Here is a 20,373-nt window from a genome sequence, read left to right on the forward strand (position 1 = left end):
GCCTGCTCAGCAACCCCAAATAATGCCTAATCTCTGCTGATGACAGATAATAATCTAGAAACACGTGTCCAGAGATGGCCAGCACTAATCTGCACCCACCTGGTGAAACACTCTAAAGACTTTGCAAGTGTACTCGCTTGTCGGACTGCATCAACCATGATGCTTAGGGGCGACTCTGCTGGGAGGTGAAGCAGTGTGCTCCCACACCTAATTTCTACTTAAAGGCTGCCCTCGAGCCGCTGTGGGCTGACGAGCTCGTGGAGAGGCACCTGCGCGCCTGGAGAGATACTACGTTCCAAGGATACGGCAGCCTGCTCAGCAACCCCAAATAATGCCTAATCTCTGCTGATGACAGATAATAATCTAGAAACACGTGTCCAGAGATGGCCAGCACTAATCTGCACCCACCTGGTGAAACACTCTAAAGACTTTGCAAGTGTACTCGCTTGTCGGACTGCATCAACCATGATGCTTAGGGGCGACTCTGCTGGGAGGTGAAGCAGTGTGCTCCCACACCTAATTTCTACTTAAAGGCTGCCCTCGAGCCGCTGTGGGCTGACGAGCTCGTGGAGAGGCACCTGCGCGCCTGGAGAGATACTACGTTCCAAGGATACGGCAGCCTGCTCAGCAACCCCAAATAATGCCTAATCTCTGCTGATGACAGATAATAATCTAGAAACACGTGTCCAGAGATGGCCAGCACTAATCTGCACCCACCTGGTGAAACACTCTAAAGACTTTGCAAGTGTACTCGCTTGTCGGACTGCATCAACCATGATGCTTAGGGGCGACTCTGCTGGGAGGTGAAGCAGTGTGCTCCCACACCTAATTTCACATCTCTTTAGTAGTGAAGAGTGCGATGGACAGCTAGAATGCTGACCAGGATGGTGGAGTTTCCGGTGACTCACTCTAGCAGGCGAGAACACCAGCACACCCTGGAAGCAATTTAAAGTGACTGAGTGCAAGCAGCAACCACTGTATGTAACACTATACCCCCAATACAATGCAATATTATTAAAAGCACCCTCTGTGAGTTTAAAAAAAAAGTCATAGTTTAAAATCAGCGCGTTTTAAATGCAGTCAGAAACTCAGTAATTCCCATGCAAACAATTCTCAGGACCCGCAGCGGGTAATCAAATTGAATCAGTTTCTGTTAGGAAGAATTTCGTTTTATTCGAAGTGTCCTATCACATAAGTAGTTTCTGTTTGTGTTAGTCAAACTTTTTGACAATATTGGTCGTGCCTTGCAAACAAATGTTTATAATTCGAATGTATATATATAAGGCGAAAATTTGTCAATGCCTTATTTTAACTCCATGTAGTACACCAGATAATGTAGTTGTCATTGTCACTGGAAATATATTGATTAACATTTCGGACAACATTTTTAAATACTGCTGAGAAAGAACAACACTAACAATTTTAACAACGAAACAAAGTAGTTTATGTGATTCAGCCATCACTGCCTATACATTCGAGTACCACAGCGCTAAACTGATTATGTGATTTGAACCAGGAATGTTGGTAAAGTGCATTGAAGACTGCCCAATGTCCTGCCTTTTCTTTGCATGTTTTGAAAAATGAAGTACTGCACTAGGGCGCAAAATTATAATCTTTTCTAATACTGACATTTTGAAACCGACATGGATTAGCAAATGAGATTACTTTGAGCTTCCAGTTTTTTCTTCCAATCTAGTTGAAGTTTAACACATAGTGCTCAACAGCCATTTCTAGACCCATTTGTGGAAATCAGTTTGCATTCTGTAATTGCTCACATTATTCCTGGGAGCCTGGAGGGCAGAGGCAAGAGGCTCACAGAACAGTTTGGCTTCTAAAGGCATTAACACTTATTATCTTAGCAGGAATTCAATTTACTGTTTGATCTTCAGCTCTGCTTGGGAATGACAAAACGATTACCAGCAGTACTGTAACATACAAATTGCCCTGGTGCGTGCAGCATGCATCTTCAAACGGACGTATCAATCCAGGGTAACTGCGGAAAAATGAACTGCATATGGAGAAATCCGCTTGCTGCTTGTTACAGAGCCAGGGAAGGTCAGGTTCTTCTCTGTGTGTACACTACACAATTCTCATGATATTTTATTTACGAGATAAATAAATATAAAATCTTAAAAATATAATGCACAAAATAGCTGTTTCGTGCTTAGGCCCTAAAGATAAATGGAAGCCGGCATTTATCTGGCATTGTTTGTCCAAGGCTGATGCTGTTTATGATCCAATCCGCACAAAAACATCAGAATTTAGTGCTTCTCAAATGAGAACAATCTGTCTGAGTCACAGGGAAGTAAGATGGAATAGATGCTTCTTATTTAGAACAGTGTGTTCAGAAATCGTTTATTCTCTGTAATTGTTGCAGTAAAGCATGTCGGGATTGTCAATAGAAGCGGATTTAGGCTAAAGATACAGGAACGATGTTGGTACTTTAGTGAGGGAAGATACTGCCTAATGTTGCTACATAGAGTTCCAGCAGTATTGACATTCTGTGTGACCCGAGGCTGATGTACAGACTGTTTTCTGTACATGATGAAAGCTTTATGGGTTTCATGTGATGATTTCCTCTTACTTCATTCTAACATGCAAAAAGGACAAAGGATAAACGGTACTAAGCAATTGCACATCTTCTTTTGTACTGTGAAAGGAAGTTGTTTTAAAGCCAGGGTGTCATCCTTTTACAAATATGAGCGTTCCTACACTTGTTGTGGCTGTAGTTCAATGATATAGATCTTCTGTATTTGTGTAGTTCTTTGAAAAGCTAACTTTGAATCACTTCATACTGGCCACTTGAAATGAGAACCACAGTTAGCACTGAGAGTGTTAATTTGAGGCTGGTCACTGCTGCAGTTGTGGACTCCCTCATGTCTTAAATAGTTGACTACCTTCAGGAGTACTTTTCACCTCAGGGCCTTATTACAAGTAGGTCCTGTTGCTTGCAATAATTATGGCATCTAATCAAAATTCAGAACTAAGTTGTTTGGAATCTAGTGAGTTCATCAGGCTTCTTCTGTTCTTAAATTATGGCATGTTTGACCTGGTGAAATTTAGCAGACGGTTTGATCATTATTGTCCTAATAATCACAAAGTCCCATAACCCTTTGTCATGCTGGTTCACATAGTCAGGTCCCTGTGTGAGTCATCACAGTGAGAGAAGGAATCAGACTAATGCTATTACTGGTGAGTACTTACAGCAATACTCATTGCACCAGCTTTAATTACAAGACCTGCTCACAATTTAATTGGACTGTTAGAAATGGGATTCCTGGATGGTTGGGGTATGCATCCTGTCCAGGGAGGAACCTCCACTCTAGTCACAGTAAGCTAGATACAAACTAAAAGATAACCAGTGCTCACTCTGGTATCTTGGCACAGAGCAGACAGTCTTTTTTAAAGAGGCAATGTGTAAAGTAATAGTGCAACTCACAACCACAGTAACATAATTAATGCACTCTAAAAAAACTCTACACAAATTTAGACTAAAAAAGAATGTTTATCTGAGTAAAACAAGACCAAAACAACAAAAATCCAATCAGTAGAAGTCAATATTTTAATTTTTAAAGATTACATTCTTAGAAGTCAATAGCGGTCAAAAGGTTACTTGAGGGCGCGAGCAACTGGTGCAAATCCAAAGTTCAGGCTGACCGCGATGGAGGTCGGGCAGGCTACATGAACCACACAGGGCCCGCTACATTGATGGAGCAAAGCGTTGACACCGAGGGCACGATGTGTCGATGTTTTCCATGCAGTCAGGTTGCTGTGTCATCGTCAAGCCACGCTAAGGGGAATGCAATGCATTGTTGTCGAGCCATGCAGAGAGTAATCGGGCGGTGATGTGTTGGTTCAGATTGGCGCAAAGCTGACAATTGATCAGTTGTGTAGCAAAACTGCTGCGGAACCCCATTTCTGAGGCTCTGAACTTGGAGAGGACACCCCACGCAAGGGTAGGACTGACAGGAGGCAGAGTCCAATAGCACAAGCAGATTTGTAGTAAGTCTTATGTGTCCTTGAGATTCAGAAAACAGGAGGCAGGTCAGAACGCCCTTGAAGATCACTTATAGGGAGACCAGAGTCCTGCTCTCCTTCAGCAGAGTCACGGAGCAGCAGGCAGCAGGACAACAAGCAGAATATCAGTTCTTCCAGAAAAGTAGCCCAGTTGAGTCCTTTAAGCAGCACAATAGTCCTTCTGACAGAAGGTCAGTTCAATATCCAGAAGTGTCTGATTTTAGAGGGTCAGAGACCTAGCACTTACACCCAAAAGTGGCTTTGATGTAGGGAGTGACTTCAAAGCAGTTCACTGAAGTGTACAAGGATCCCTTTCAACCCAGTCCTGTCTGCCAGGCTACTGGGACAAGCTCCTCTCCCAGCATTATTCTAACCACCTCTGGAATCTTTCCTAGAGTGAGAGGTGGTGCTCTTAGTATCCCACTTGTAGTGTTCATACTCGTAGCACTCAAAGAACTTGATGGGCTTGAGCTGCTGACCTTTGTCAGAGTAAGTTTTCGTCTGGTGGCTGGATTGACAATCAGTACCAGACACTTTCCTTTGTGAGTTGTTTTGGGGACCTTTAGAGAACTCGGGGGTATAGTTACAATGCTCCTGTGGCACTTTCATGCTCCGATGGCGCAGTGTGCCGGCCCATATTTACAAAGCCACGCAAAGCCACCCTGCATAGCGCTTCATGGCCTTGTAAATATGCAATAGTGAAATGCCATACTCTGTGTGTAAGGAGTATTCCATGGGTGCTGCTGTGGGTGTTCTCATGCAACACCCATGTTTTTTTACTCTGTACCAGATTTATAACGTAGCGTTAATCTGGGTCAGCACTAAAACTAATGTCTTTCCAAAGCAGGCGTAACGAGGAGAAGTGTTAAAATTTCCCCTAGATTTCTCCTCTTTCCATGTGTGCTGCATTCTATAGCACACATAGAAATAGGGAAATACAACCTTTGATTGTTTTTGTGCAGGAAAGTGTTCCTTCCAACACAATAACAATCATGCTAACAACACAGACACCCTTGCATAATGGTGCAACAGTGCCTGCAATGTTGCTCAACTGCAGTTTGTGCAACGGTAATGGCAGAAAGGACAGGAATGCACTGTATTTTGGATACAGAGCATTCCTGCCCTTTTATTTTGACACAAAGTAGACAGCTAGAATGCTTGCTGCACTGCCCTCTGCTGAAATATTGTATATATGCTGTAAGTCTTTTTATCTCCTCCCTCCTTCTTCTGGTGGGAACCTCAACCACTCTTTTGGGAGTTGTCCCCGATACCTTTCTGGGAGCTATGATGCTGACCCAGAGGTTCACCTTCTGGGCAACCTTCCTGGAGTCAGTAAACCTGCTATCAATCAGGTGTTGACACAGCTCCGGAAAACAAGTATGAAGAGTATGCTCCTTCAGAAATTAGTTGTACAACCCTTTATAATCATTAACCTTGCTGTCCTTCACCCAGCCCTTCAGTGCCTTACCAGCATAGTCCACAAAATCCACCTAGGTTATTGTAACAAGTTTGTGACTGGCCCTGAACTATTTCCTGTATTTCCCAGGTGTCAACCCAAACTTACTGACTAAAATGGTCTTCCTGGCAGTGTAGTTGGTCTGGTCCTTGATCTCTAGTATAAGGAGTGTGACTCTTCCCACTAAGGGCATGTGCCACCAAAGACTACTCCATCAAAGCTCCAGTGGGACCCTGAGAACTCTCAAAGCCACATCATAGGCTGCCAACCATTCATCTATTCCATCCCTCACATAACTGGGCACCATATCTTTTGGGATATGAAATCTGGACTCGTGAAGACCCTGCATATAGGCCGCCACCAATATTGATGTTGCTGGACCTCACTTGGAGGCCTCTAATTTTCAGCACTCTGAAGCTTAGCTTATGGGCCATCTTTCTTTCCTCCAAAGCTAGCATCTTCATTTCTAGAGCTTGCTCCACCTCAAGATTAGCAAGTAGTTCAAAGGGCTGCTCCTTGTGCTTCTCCATCTTGACAAGTTCTAGCTTTAATATTTCTCTCCTGCCTCCTGTCCACCAGCTCATCTGGAACAGGCTCTTTGAGGACACACTGCTGCCATGTCTAGAGTGGAGTTCCATTCCTGTGAGAAACTTGCCCCCCCCTCAGTAGGCTGCATGACAAGAGCCTCTGTCAGGTCCCACTGTGATCCTTCGTTAGACTCAGATCCTCCCTCCTCATCCACTTCTCCTTCTGGTTAGGCCTCTTCCCATGCTCTTAAGGCTTTGTGAAGCTCTGCCTTCTTGGCACTACCCATATTGAACACCCCTCTCTCCTGGCAGTACCTCCTGAGCTGGGCCACTGTGGATGCCTCCAGGTTGGCCAGCTCAAATTCCATATTGTCAGGTAGGACCAAAGACAATGCAGAGAAAATGGGACTTGGGCAAAAGGACTTTGACAAAATCAAAAACTTTTCTTAAAAGGGAGAATTAAAAAAGGCTTGAATTGCTCTAACTATAGAGTTGTGAAGGATGAGTTACTATGGTGTTGCACAAACACAAGTCTTATCATCACCGCTGATCACCAGTGTTGGAAACTGGATTTCTTGGTTGACTGGGGTATGCACTCAGGACAGGCAGGAACCACGACTTTAGTAAGGGAAAGCTAGATATGCACTTAAAGATAGCCTGTGCTCACCCTCTGGTAGGTTGGCACAGAGCAGTCAGGTTTATGTAAAGAAGCAATGTGTAAAGTATTTCTGCAATACACAGTAACACTATGAATACAGCACAAAAAGACTCCACATACGTTTAGAAAAATAGAGAATAGTTATCTGAGTAAAACAAGACCAAAACAACCAAAAATAAATCAGCAGAAGTTGAGATAAGAGAATGTTTAATGAGTAAATGCAAAAATAGTGATTAGAAGTCATTAGATGTCAAAAGGTTACTTGAGGTCGCAAGGACCTGGTGTAAATCCAAAATTCAGGCTTACTATGATGGAGGACAGGCCGGCTGCAGAACCCACACGAGGAATTCTGAGAAACTACCTAGCATGGAACAAATCATCCACACTGAGGTCACAATGTGTCAATTTTTCTAGGCAGTCAGGTCGCTGTATCATTATCGAGCCTCGCTGAGGAGATGGCAAGGCATCGTCGTCAGGCCACCTGGAGTGTCGTTGTTAGGCTGCGCAGGCTGTAGAACTGCTATTCGTCAAACAGCCTCTGCGTCGGCGTCGAAGGGCAATACTTCGGTTCTGGTTGGTGCAAAGGTGAAAATGCATTGGTTTTGTAGCAAAACATCTGCAGAACCCTCTTCTGAGGCCCAGTCCTTGGTAACTGCAACTCAGGCAAGGGTAGGATTAACATAAGGCAGAGTACAGCAGCACCAGCCGAATTGTAGGAAGGAAGGCAGACTCCAGCTCCCCTTCAGCAGAGTCAGGGAGCAGTAGGCATCAGGGCAACAAACAGAAAAGCAGTCCTTCCAGAAAAGTAGTCAAGTGAGTCCTTTAAGCAGCACAGCAGGCCTTCTGACAGAGGTTCAGTTCTAGATCTAGAAGTGTCTAGTTTCAAGGGGTTAGAGACCCAGCACTTACACCTAAAATTGCCATTGATGTAGAGGTGACTTCAAAGAAGCTCTCTGAAGTGCACAATGATCCCTTTCAACCCAGTCCTGTCTGTCAGGCTATCTGTGGGGGCTAAAGCAGTGTTTTGCGTGTGGTGAAGACACTACCTATTGAAGTGTAAGTGTCAGCCCCTCCCATTCCTCCCTGTCCAGGAAACCCCATCAGAATGCAAATGAATACAGATGAGTGCTCAGAATGCAGATGAGCCTCACCTTTCTGATTTTGTGAGTGTCTAGAGGGCATGCACATTATGCACAATGTTTAGCTGTCACCCACCCCTGAAGTGTACTGGAGACAGCTGTAAGGCACATAGGGCCAGATATAGGTAATCTCGATTTACCTACTCTTAAATACCGAATCATACCGATTCGGTATTTAAGAGTAGGTAATCGGGATGTAGGTAATTTTACTTTTGAAATTACCGAATCGGAATGATTCAGTAATTACCGAATCGGTATTTACCGATTCGGTAATTGCCATTGATTCCTATGGGCCTTAAAGCCCATAGGAATCAATGTCAAGTACCGAATCGGTAAATACCGATTCGGTAAAATTACTGAATTTGCAAGGGGGAAAGGTTGTCACTTTGACACCCTGTTGCACCCCTCAATTGTGCATGGGTGCACATGTTGCTGACATACATGCCCTTAGGGCATGTATGTCTGCAACATGGCACGTTTTTTTCAAAGCAAAAAAAATGCCTTTTGAAGGGTTTTCACTATTTACCACCAACTTCTAGTTGGTGGTAAATAACAATTTCTTAAACCCTTGTAGCACTGATTACAGTGCTACCTACATGTTGAATTACAGAATCAGCAATTTTACCAATTCGGTATTTTACAGAATCGGAAAAATTAAAAATTCGGTAAAATTACTGATTCTGTAATTTAACATGCCCCTACATCTCAATATCCAAATACCGGTCAGAAACGGCCGAAAATCGGTATTTTTGGCCGTTTCCGACCGGTATTTGGATACCTACATCTGGCCCATAGAGCAGTAAGTGCAGAGAAATCTCCACATTCTAAAAGCAGCATGTCTAAAACAGTCATGTTAAATCCAACTTCACCAGTAAGGAGGATTTAACATTATCATTTCAAACATATGAAACATTGAAAAGCTAGTCCTCTCTGATCAGGAATTACAGCTAGTTTATTAAGTTATTCACAATGCTAGCCTAAGACAGGAGTAGCCTCTAAGTAGTGTAAAAAGGAATAGGCTGTGTGTCATCACCAGGACATTTAAAACATAAAGGTACATGTCCTACCTCTTATATACACAGCACCCTGCATTTAGGTTTACTTGGGGCCTACCTTAGGGTTGACAGATGTGTCATAAAAGAGGAGTTTGAGGCTTGGCAAGTAGTTTTAAATGCCAGGTCAAAGTGGCAGTAAACTGCACATATAGGCACTGCAGTGGCATGCCAGAGACAGTTTTAAAGGGCTACATATGTGGATGGCACAATTAGAGCTGCAAGCCCTCTAGTAGGAGTTGAGGGACAGTTGATAAAGTACAGAAGAATGTATTAGTAAAAGGTGTCAATTTCTATTTTACCAGGTTGTTTTAAACTAATCCTGCTTGCTTTTATCCAAAATGGAATGAAAATAAACCAAGTTTTGGTAATATCACTCCATGAATTCTAATTGCACTTGCAGACAATTGCAGGAAATACTGATTCACTCTGCCAGACCATGTTTTGGTCTTATGAAAGCAGACTATGGGAACCTAGTGATGAAATCAGTCCAATAGTTCACACTGCGATGAAGAAGTATGTTTGAAATGTATATGACCCAATGACAAGGCCTAAAGGGGGAGGTATTGAGATATTTAAGTTAGGTGACTACACAATGCAAACCATACAGATGTCTTCAGTCAGCACCTCTAACTAACTTCAACAAGGAGAATTCAAATGGCAGCACTTCCGAATCAACAGTCTGAAACTAAAGGAACACACATCTGAACAAATTAAAACCCTTCCATAATGCTGAGCTCAACGACATCAGTTTATAAAACTAAAAAAAAAACAACAGAGTAATTCAGATTGGAAGCTATGTGAGCACACGGACAAAGTGTAGCTACAGAATAATACTATACATGAATCCTGCCACATCTGTTTGAAGTCTACATGCCTTGCGAAAGCTCTACTAACCAGGCTGGTCTATTCTACTAAATATGCTAATAAATCACTCGAAATAGGTTGCAAAGTAAAATTGTGCCACTTTATAGCAATCTGTAAATAATTAAGTAATCAATGTTATTATTCTTATCACTGATAAAGAAGGTTTGTGAGCCAGTTTTAGTATATGAGTTGGCAGAATACACTCTTTCATTTAGATTTTGTCCATAACAGAATCATGTTCTCTCTTTTGTTATTTTATGTGACCTAAAGTGTAGTAGCCATTTAACAAATATATGTAATTCATCATCATCGTCATCAACATTTTATTTCGGCTGTCAAAGCCATAAAAGTGCCTACAATACAAAATTAATATTTTAGAGTTTTTACAGCAAGATCTAGGTATCAGAGGGTTTACATGAGCACCAGTTTCGTTACATATGAACACATTCATTTTTTGTTAGGCACGGGGAGATTAAGTGATTTGCCCAGAATCACAGGATGTTGATGAAATGGAAAGGGTAGCCCCAAGAACTTGTTCCAAATTGGTTATGGATTGTTCAAAATCCTCCCAACCCACTAGTTTGTACAAACTATAGATGTGGCACCCAAGGAACCCTCCTTAGAACACCTTCTGGATTTGTGGAAGATCAGAAGAGGACTGCACCTGCTGTTTGTTGTGAGAGAAGAGCCCCTGAGGACTGGACTTGCTACTGATCCAGCGCTCTCATTGAAAAACTGTCTCACATACACTACCTATCACCTCAATACTTACCATAAACTATTAAATACATATACAGGCCCATCACACCAATGAGACAGTTTTTGCGCAACTGAATCGGTTATTTGATTAAAAAACTATTCACAAAATATTTACACTAATATATACAACTGCAGTTTACTCATCTTTATCATGATTTACACTATTTAATTACCAAAAATCAAACCCCTTATGGCGAATGGATCAACTAATGGAAACTATACCATGAATAAACAAGACCAGCTTGTCACTTCAAAATCTAATTTTTATTAACTTTATTTTCATAAAGAAAGAGCATTTTAACATTTTAGAATCTTTATTTCATAAGCAAATAAGAAAGCAGCATCTTAATAAAGAAAATGAAATTAGATCTGCCATTTAGAAGCAAACTCAGAACTATGAATTATTAGCATGAATAACTGTTTCCATTCCCTAAGTCTATTTCCCTGTCTATCTCTCACTTCACCTAAAAGGAAAAAATCAATAAAGTCTGCTGTTCTTACATGCGCCAAAGGTCCAACAGCATGTCTTGTCAATTCAGGAATCGGGAAGTATGAGTTTTTTCCTTGCTCACAATGTCAGACTTTAAACCTTTCTCTCTAGCTAAACTTTCTACATTTTATAATCTTTTGAACGGATCCGAGCTTTTCATTGGCTGTCCTGTTCAGTCCACGATAAAAATTGTTAGGTCATTCGACTCTTGACCAAGTCCAGGCTTCATATAAGCCCTATTGTCTTTCATTTCCACGTTTCTCTCTGCTTCCTTAAAATTGATACTATTTCTTCCGAGCTCCGAACATTAACTTCCTAACCTTGGCAGACATTTCAAAATCCTGTCCTTGGCTATCCTCCGTGAACACGTTCAACACGACAAAAGAACTGCTCTTTAATTCAAGATGACTTTGCAGCAAAATTCTTCACAGCTGCGCATGTGCAAGAAATCACTCTGGACAAGCTTTCGTGTCTGCAGCTCTGTCAGCCATATTTTCTGCACCAACTTTAGGCCTCACTTTGGAAACTATTATTAAACAAACACATGACATCAATTAATTAAAGAATTGAGACCCATTCTGTTACCCTCCCCCTTTGCTAATTAAATCTGTTAATAATGTTACCTAGCAAAGCATGAATAGGCAGCATTATAATTACTTCTCCTTTTCGAAAGGCAGGAACTCCATAAGCTTTCATCACGAAAAGACATAATATAAGCACATAAAATAAGCACATGCCATTAATTTAACTGCCGCATTTAATACTGATCCAAGAACAAACAAGGGAGGTACCCTATGAACCAATATGGGACAGGGTAAATCAATCTTAAAAAAGGAAAACAGTCCCTAAGCTTAAGGATATCCCTTACGTCGAGGTGTCCCTTGTCTCAACTAATCCAATGAGACACAACTGACTCAAAGAACAACCCTATGAACAAATGACAGTAATAAGACTCAGCTCACCACTAGCTGAGCGTCAGTTTCGTTGGGTACTCAATGTCATATAAAGTCCTGCAGCATTACAAAACAACCTTATGTGCATAAGTGATAAAAACAGTAGTTTATTAAAAATAATTTTTCATTACAGTACACGAGTTTCAGTATTACACAGTCATACAAACAATTACATTAAAAACCAAAAAGTCGACGCAGCGTTTCGGTGTCTTGTATGATTAGGTACACCTTCTTCAGGACGGTTTTTAAAATCACTAAAAAAAGAATGCCACAATTAAAGATAGTTTCAGACTTATGACAGAGTCCCAATTCATCCTAACATTTACATCAAACAAATTAGCTTTTATTACTTTTATCATACAATGTTCCGAACCGATCTGTTGTTAAGTCATTATAGCCAAAGACTTATATCCGATTTTCAATCCCTGATAGTATTCACATCCAAAAAATAGTTTTATACCTTTGTCGTACGGTGTTCGTCAGCTATATCCCACTATTGTGACAAGTCATAATTCACATCACATTTAATTGCTTGAAAGTAAGTTGAATCACTTTTCCATGACATACTCCAAGAGTTTACACAAATGAGACAATTCAGGCTTTCTCACTTTTTTGGTATGATTAATTCTAAATAGTCATACTGCGTAGCCCTGCTATGTCAAATTATAGGTATGACTGTCTATAGTCAGCAACGAAGGTTATTTAGACATAGATAGAATCACAATCAGAAATCGATATAATCACATACCTCAAATTATGAGCGAATCTGGTTGCATAGAGCTACCTTATATGACAACCATTTCTTATTCCATTAGTTGCATATTTTCTGCTTAGTGGATTTTATTAAAAATTATTTCCAGCTAGAAAATAAATATTATGGCATGATTTATTAACCGTTCTTTGTTAAAAAGCCTGAGCAATATAATGCAATAATAGCATTACGTCATACCTGGATCCAAGTGTTTATATAAACTGGATAGGTTCGCTGTACCAGGGATGACCACCGTATGGGTAATGTAATCACATACAACCTTGCTGAGAATAGACAGAAATGCACGGGATATTAAAATAATGCTAGGTTTGTAAACTCGATAGCGTCTTTCTGTTAAGGTCAAAAAAAGGTTTTAAATTATAATACCGTAGAACGAGTTTCTTATAACCCCATCATGGAGTCTGAAGGAGCTATATGTCTGTTCTCCTATTGCCAGCTGGAAGCGTCTCGATTCGTGCTTCCTTATGTTGTCCGAATTTTTCCTGTAGTGTTAATAGGAATTATCCAATGTTAATCTATGGCTTTTACATGTGGTTTGTATATGCCCTATCTGTTTTTTACACATAGTGTGCCATTTGGTACTAGTGAATCGAGTGGAACTACCTGTGGGCAGTGTTGGCGAAGTTCGGATTTGGTTCGGAATTCATAGGGTGGGTCAAGCATCTGTACGCTAGTCCGCTGGCCAATGTAACGGTTAATGGTCGTGTGTCTGCGTCCTTTGCTCTCCGCAGGGGTACCAGGCAGGGTTGCCCCCTGTCACCCCTGTTGTTTGCATTGGCACTTGAACCGTTGGCTGCTACACCACCCAGATATAAACGGAATACGCTGGTCCCCTGGATTCGAGGACCGGGTGTCGCTGTACGCTGATGACATCATGCTGTATCTCACCTCTCCTTGTAAGTCGCTCATTGTGGTGTGTGATGTGCTCCGTCTCTTTGGTCGGCACTCTGGCCTGGTAATCAACTGGTCGAAGTCGCACCTGTATGTGCTGAGAGGGGGGGACGCCTCGACTTCCAAGGGACTGCGGCATACAGGTCTCTCGTCAGGGATTTAAATACTTGGGGATCTATATTTCAACGGATCCCAAAGTCTGTTACTTGCTTCCCCCTCTCGTCCGTCTCAGGCGTGACGTAGAGGGCTGGCGAAAACTCCCGCTTTCCCTGCCTGGGCGTGCTGCACTGTTTAAAATGATGTCCCTGCCTAGGTTCCTGTATGCTCTACAAAATACCCAGGATCCGGTCCCATCCAGCTACTTTAGGGAGGTCGAGGGTCTGCAACGGGCCCTTCTCTGGGATGGCGGACCACGCATCGCCATTACGAAGCTTACGCTCCCGTGGTATATCATAGGGCGTTATACTCGAGATCTCTGGATGGTTGAATGTCGGGGCCAACGAAGACAGCTGTGCACATATGGCGGGCGATTACAAAGTTGCAGGGGTGGAAGGGTAGGCTTACGATGGCAACCCCTCTTTTTGATTCTGAAATACTGGGCAAATTATGGCACACTAAGGGATTCGACAAGTGGGACATGATAGGCATATCTAAGGTGGAAGACATGATTGTGAAAGGGGAGATAAAATCCTTTACTCTTTTACAGACAGAGTACCAGCTGGGTGGAACGGAATATTTCCGGTACGCCCAGCTGCGTCATGCCCCTCTAGCAGCTATGCTGGAGGGCTAGAAGATCCCTGAGTATTCCCCGTTGGAGTATAGGGTGCTGGACGGCCATATGCCGGACAGCGCCATTTCCTTAATTTATAAAAAACGTATTAATGTCCGTACTGACCTCCTCCTTGGGGTGAAAGACCAGTGGGTGCTTTATGGGATAGAGCTAGACGAGGAAGACTGGCAATGTGCAGTGTCCTCCCCTAAGGAGGTGGCTATCCCGGCCAGGCTGCGACTGGTTCAATTAAAAATTCTTCATAGGGTTTATGTGACGGGTCCCAGGTTGATACACATGGGTCATTCAGTGGACGGCCTTTGTAGGCGCGGTTGTGGTGCTTTAGCCACCTTAATGCATATTATCTGGGAGTGCAGTGCAGTAGCCTCCTACTGGAGGCGGATACATATGATCATGATTGAAGTGACCGGGGTGGATGTCCAGGCGGAGGCCCGACGCTGCCTCCTGAACGTGTGGGGTCCCACTGATTATAACAGTGCACAAACCCAATGGGTCACCCTGGGAAACATGGTCCCGAAACGAGATATTGCACAGATGTGGGGTGCTGCTACAGCCCCAAATGTGGTACAGTGGAAGGCCAACATGGATTGGTGTATGTTCCGAGAGAAGACGGTCTATGTGGCCAGGGGTAAACCCAAAAAGTGGCAAAAGATATGGGGGGCCTGGAACGAGTATAGGGGTGACATCTGCATACCGCCTGACACCGCCCCCCTGGAAGAACGACTGACCCCGTAGTCTATGGCTCCAACACACCTTCTATTTGCAGTTCTATCCTGTATCCTTCCCCCCCCCCTCTATGGTCTTGCAAATGGGTACTGTTCTGACTGTCTTTTAGGTTATTTGGCCTAGCCTTTCCCATGTTTGGGCTCGGTTGCATAAATGTTCAAATTGCCTTGCTTCTTAGCACTAGTTTGGTGCTTTCTCCTTCTTGTCTTAGTTAATTTCCTATAAAAACAGAAAATAAAAACCTTGGTACGCTTTGGTAACATGCTTCTTGTACACTAGCCTTCTGATCGATGATATGCTGCCTAGCCTCCGGGATGTATGGCTAAATAGCTGTGTGCACTGACTTGAAAATAAAGGTTTTCAAAAATTTAAAAAAAAAAAATAATGGGCTATAGCTGACGAACACCGTACGACAAAGGTATAAAACTATTTGTTGGATGTGAATACTATGAGGGATTGAAACTCGGATATACGTCTATGGCTATAATGACTTAACAACAGATCGGTTCGAACATTGTATGATAAAAGTAACTAAAGCTAATTTGTTTGATGTAAATGTTAAGATGAATTGGGACTCTGTCATAAGTCTGAAACTATCTCTAATTGTGGCATTCTTTTTTTAGTGATTTTAAAAACCGTCCTGAAGAAGGTGTACCTATCCATACAAGACACCGAAACGCCGCGTCGACTTTTTGGATTTTAATGTAATTGTTTGTATGACTGTGTAATACTGAGACTCATGTACTGTAATGAAAAATTCTTTTTAATAAACTACTGTTTTTATCACTTATGCACATAAGGTTGTTTTGTAATGCTGCAGGACTTTATATGACATTGAGTACGCATTTAATACTGACAAAGACAATAGACAAGGTTAGTTTATTATTTTCTTTGCAATTGCAACATAAAGCACATTAGTTTAACCCTCATTAATGATGAATGTATTCTTTAAACTAATAATTTTCACCACAAGCTTATTAGACTGATTACTTTGTTAGGAGAGATTAACTTCACAAGTTTGAACAAAATGTTGTTCTTTAGCCTGCTCCATCAACTCCCTCATCTGGTGATTTCTAAATCACCAAATAATACCCAAATATTTTTTAATTTTCAACCCTTGAACATGTTTTGCACTTTCTTAATATTAGTATTTCTAAACTTTAGATTCACCTGTTTTTCTGCATTTCTCATATTGAGTTCTACGAAACTCTTCTAATTCTATTTCCTTTTCCTTTCTCAGTTTATAAATTCTCTTCTTTTCCAATACATGCTTTCTTCTCTTGTGTAACATACAACTAATTTTTAACAAAAGTATCACTATGGCTATTAATATTAAAGGAAAAACTATTTTACCTATAATTGAACTACCAATCTCTTGAAAACCAGTGTTTAATTGCTGTAAATATTTTACTTAAACGTTCTGAAAAACTCTCATCTTCTCAAGGTTCTACTTCTTCATGTAACTTATGTTTTTTATGTACATTTCTATATTCTGGCTTTTATCAGGTATGTATGCGCAACAATGTTGAACATGCAAAATTCCACAGACTCCACCCTCTTTTGCCAACAGATTGTCTGGTGCAAGAAGATTCTGTATCACCATAGTCCTCAAAGCAATAAGTTCTGTGTTCACTAATTGAAATCCACTTGCAGTGTCTGTTGACAATCTATCAACAATTGCAGACATTTTTCTAAATTTGTTTGCATTCAGGGTTATCCCTACCATAGGTATTAATGCACCAAATATATCTCCCATTATTTCTGTAAAGATTTCTCTTCTGAATCTGTTCACATGATTGCTAATTTCAAATGAACCTTTTGCATTTCTATCTACATGAAAATCTTTGGAAAAACGAAACCTACATAACACGTCCCATACCAATGGTCTGGGAATCTTTAATAAGCTTTATTCCCACAAATAAAATTAATTCCAGGAAAAATTGGATCTTTGCCTCCTTTGAATCCCCAACCCCCTATAATACGATAAGTATGTTCACATTGACTTGCACCTACAAAATAATTATCATACAAAGTATTATCTCTTCTTATACAAAATTTTGCACTAACAAGTTTATCTATGTGAATTGCAACATTTTCATTTCTACCATTAAGCTTTTCATCTTCAACTTGCCAAAATTTAGACTTAGTAGTTTTCAACATCTCATTTCGCTTGTAAATTGCCCTTCTCTCTTCCACCATATTTAAAAATGACTTCGCTTCTGTCCTCAATTTACATTTTAAATTATTTCTAAAAGCATACTCATAAGTAAGTTCACTAGTCGTTAGGAAAAATTCCCTCATCTGTTTAGCAGGTTTCACTTTATTCAAAATGTTCTCAACTTTTAAATTTGCAAAAATCTCATCAAAATCAGAATAGTAATATTCTAAACGACCAGTTTTATAAAACAAACTAGCTATTACACAACATGTTATACCATAAGTAAGAGGAAGCATATTATATGTAACACCTTCAGACACAGAAGTAGGTAATTTCACACAGATGTAACAATCTTTTGCGTCCATCACCTTAACATATTCAGATAAAAGTCTTGAGAACGTATTGCTAGAAAAATCTCCAACAGATCTATCTTGATGAATCTCTGGTTTATGTTCAATAATTCTATTAGTCTTATCAGTTTTGTCAAGTTTGACCACAACTTTACTTGTCATGTTATCTTTATACATCTCTTTACACCAAAAGGAAAAATGACAGCTAAAATTAACCAAACTAAAATATTCAATATTACACATATTGAAGACAATTTGCAACATCTTTTGAGAATTGAGCATCTTGAATTATTATTAGTGTAAGGCATCTTTACTTTTCAAAATATCAGCTAAAATAAAAAGAAAAAAAAATTGAAAAATTACTATTTATACTCCCCTCCTTTTTTTAATGTTTTAACAGATAATCTTATTTTCTAACAGCTTTTCTTTTAACAACTTTTCTTCGACCTTACGACATACATCAAATGTGTTTTCCAGCTAACACAATTTCTTTGACCTTGTGTCTCCTAACACAGTTTCTTCAACCTTGTGTCACCTAATGAATAAATTCAATCATTGTCACTTGCATCATCAACATTTTCTTGACTACTGTTAACTTCCACTATTGGTGGGATTATAATGTAAGCCCACTCCGGCGATTTTTACTTTTGATTTGGCTTAATTGTTCTCTTTGCTCTGCCGCTTATCTCTTCTATTTTCTTTCCTGCCTGTTTTTTCTTATTCAAGTCTTCTTCTTTTTGACTTGTGATATCATTCACCTGCTCCTTTACCTTATTCACTAATTTAAATTGTATGCCTTCAATTTTTTTTGGCCAATTATCTCCTTTTCTTGTTAGCTTCTTGTTCGGTTCCCTCAAATTATACTCCACTCTCCAAGCTCTTTTTCTTGTTCTTTTCAATTTAGATTCATCTTCACTATCATCTGTTTCACTTTCTGTGTTTTCAGCTGATTCATCAATGATTAGTTTTTCTGAGTCAGATTCTTCATCAGATTCAGGTACTTCTTTACTCAGCAGCTTCACTTTGTTAGGAACAACATCTTTATAGCTGGTACTTGGAATTTCATCTTCTTCTTCTTCTTCAATTCCTTCCAATTCACCAGTTTCCGAATTTTCGTTCCTTCTTCCAAAGTTTCTAATCTGCTTTTCAAAACTCTCCTGATCTTGATCTTGAGTCACTTCTTGATCGCTTCTGTTTCTTCTTGATCTACCAGATCTTTGTCATTTTCTTCTTCTGAGTCTTGTATTACAATGTCATCATTTTCTTTATTCAATGCTTCATAAGCATTTGAATTTTCGAGATGTCGACTTTCTTGTCGATCTTTAGGATTTAGATTTCTTTCAGGCTCTTCTTCTGAATCTGAATCAGCTGTTGTGTCACCTTCTTCGTCAGGATTCTCAGATGCTGGCACACGTATGGTATGACTACCATGAATCCATCTTTTCAATCCCATACACTTAACTGCATTTGTCGTGACTAAAATCACCTGTTTTGCCTTTTGCCACCTTGGTACTATGCAATTTCTTCTTCGATGCCCGTTTGTCCTTACCCAGTCTCCTGGTAACAGATCATGAGCTTGTTCTTTCTCTTTTGTGAGCACTTCAGTTCCTACATGATGGAACACAGAAGTCACCACGTCAGATAGATTTTTGCAGTAATCCATAATGACACTATCATTTATGCTCAATAACTTATCAACTGGAACAAATGCTTGCCTCATGACCCTGCCCATTAGAATTTCTTGAGGGCTTAATCCTGTTTTTTTATCTAGAATGCTTCTCAAAGACCTCAAAACAAGTGCAAGTGCCTCTGTCCACTGCATTCCTGTTGCTAAGCACAATTTACTTATTCTGTTTTTTATTGTTCCATTCACTTGCTCAACAACACCTGATGCTTCTGGCCTATATGCACAATGTAATTTTTGCTTTATACCCAATGCCTGACAAATCAATTTTAGCAATCTGTTTTCAAAATGTGTGCCTCGATCTGTCTCGTTCGACACTGAGAATCCATACCTTGGTATGAACTCTCTCAAGAGCAATTTTGCCACAGTAATTGAATCATTGTGATGTGTTGGACATGCTTCCGCCCTTCTTGAAAACAAACAGATAATCACCAAGACATATCTGAGTTTGTTGTGAGGTGGCATTTCAATGAAATCAAGCTGTATTCTGGTAAATGGACCACCCTCCCGTCCTATGGTTCCCATGCTTACAACAGTTTTTCTGTTTGGGTTGATCTTCTGGCAGATGAGACATCTTTGACAAAAGGATTCTGCAATTATTCAGAATTTTGGATTGTACCATGTTTGCCTAAATAATCTGATCATGGAATTCCTGCCTATGTGTCCTGGACCTAGATACATGCGTGCCATGTCAGAAATCATACTATCTGGCATTACTGCTCTGTCATCTTTATAAACCCAAATCTCATCCTCTTCTCTTTGTCTGCATCCTGCTTTTAACCATGTGTCTTTCTCCTCATCACTCGCCTCATCTTTCAACTGTTTTACTCTTTGCCAAGTCTCAACTACAGATATTAGCATAAGTGAGTTCGAAACATGTTCATTTTCTTTTTCCCGATTCACAGACACATTATGTTTTGCACAGAATTTTGCTATTGCATCAGCATATGAACTTCTTTTTGTTATGTAGTCCTCTCCTCTCTTAATTTAATTTAATTTCTCTGCATTTAATTACTGCAATTTTTTTCTGGTAATTGAATTCCATCAATCAATCTTTTTATTAATTGAGCATTCCTTATTGGTG

Source organism: Lissotriton vulgaris, chromosome 3_1, assembly GCF_964263255.1.
Source record: "Lissotriton vulgaris chromosome 3_1, aLisVul1.2, whole genome shotgun sequence".
Classification (NCBI taxonomy): Eukaryota; Metazoa; Chordata; class Amphibia; order Caudata; family Salamandridae; genus Lissotriton; species Lissotriton vulgaris.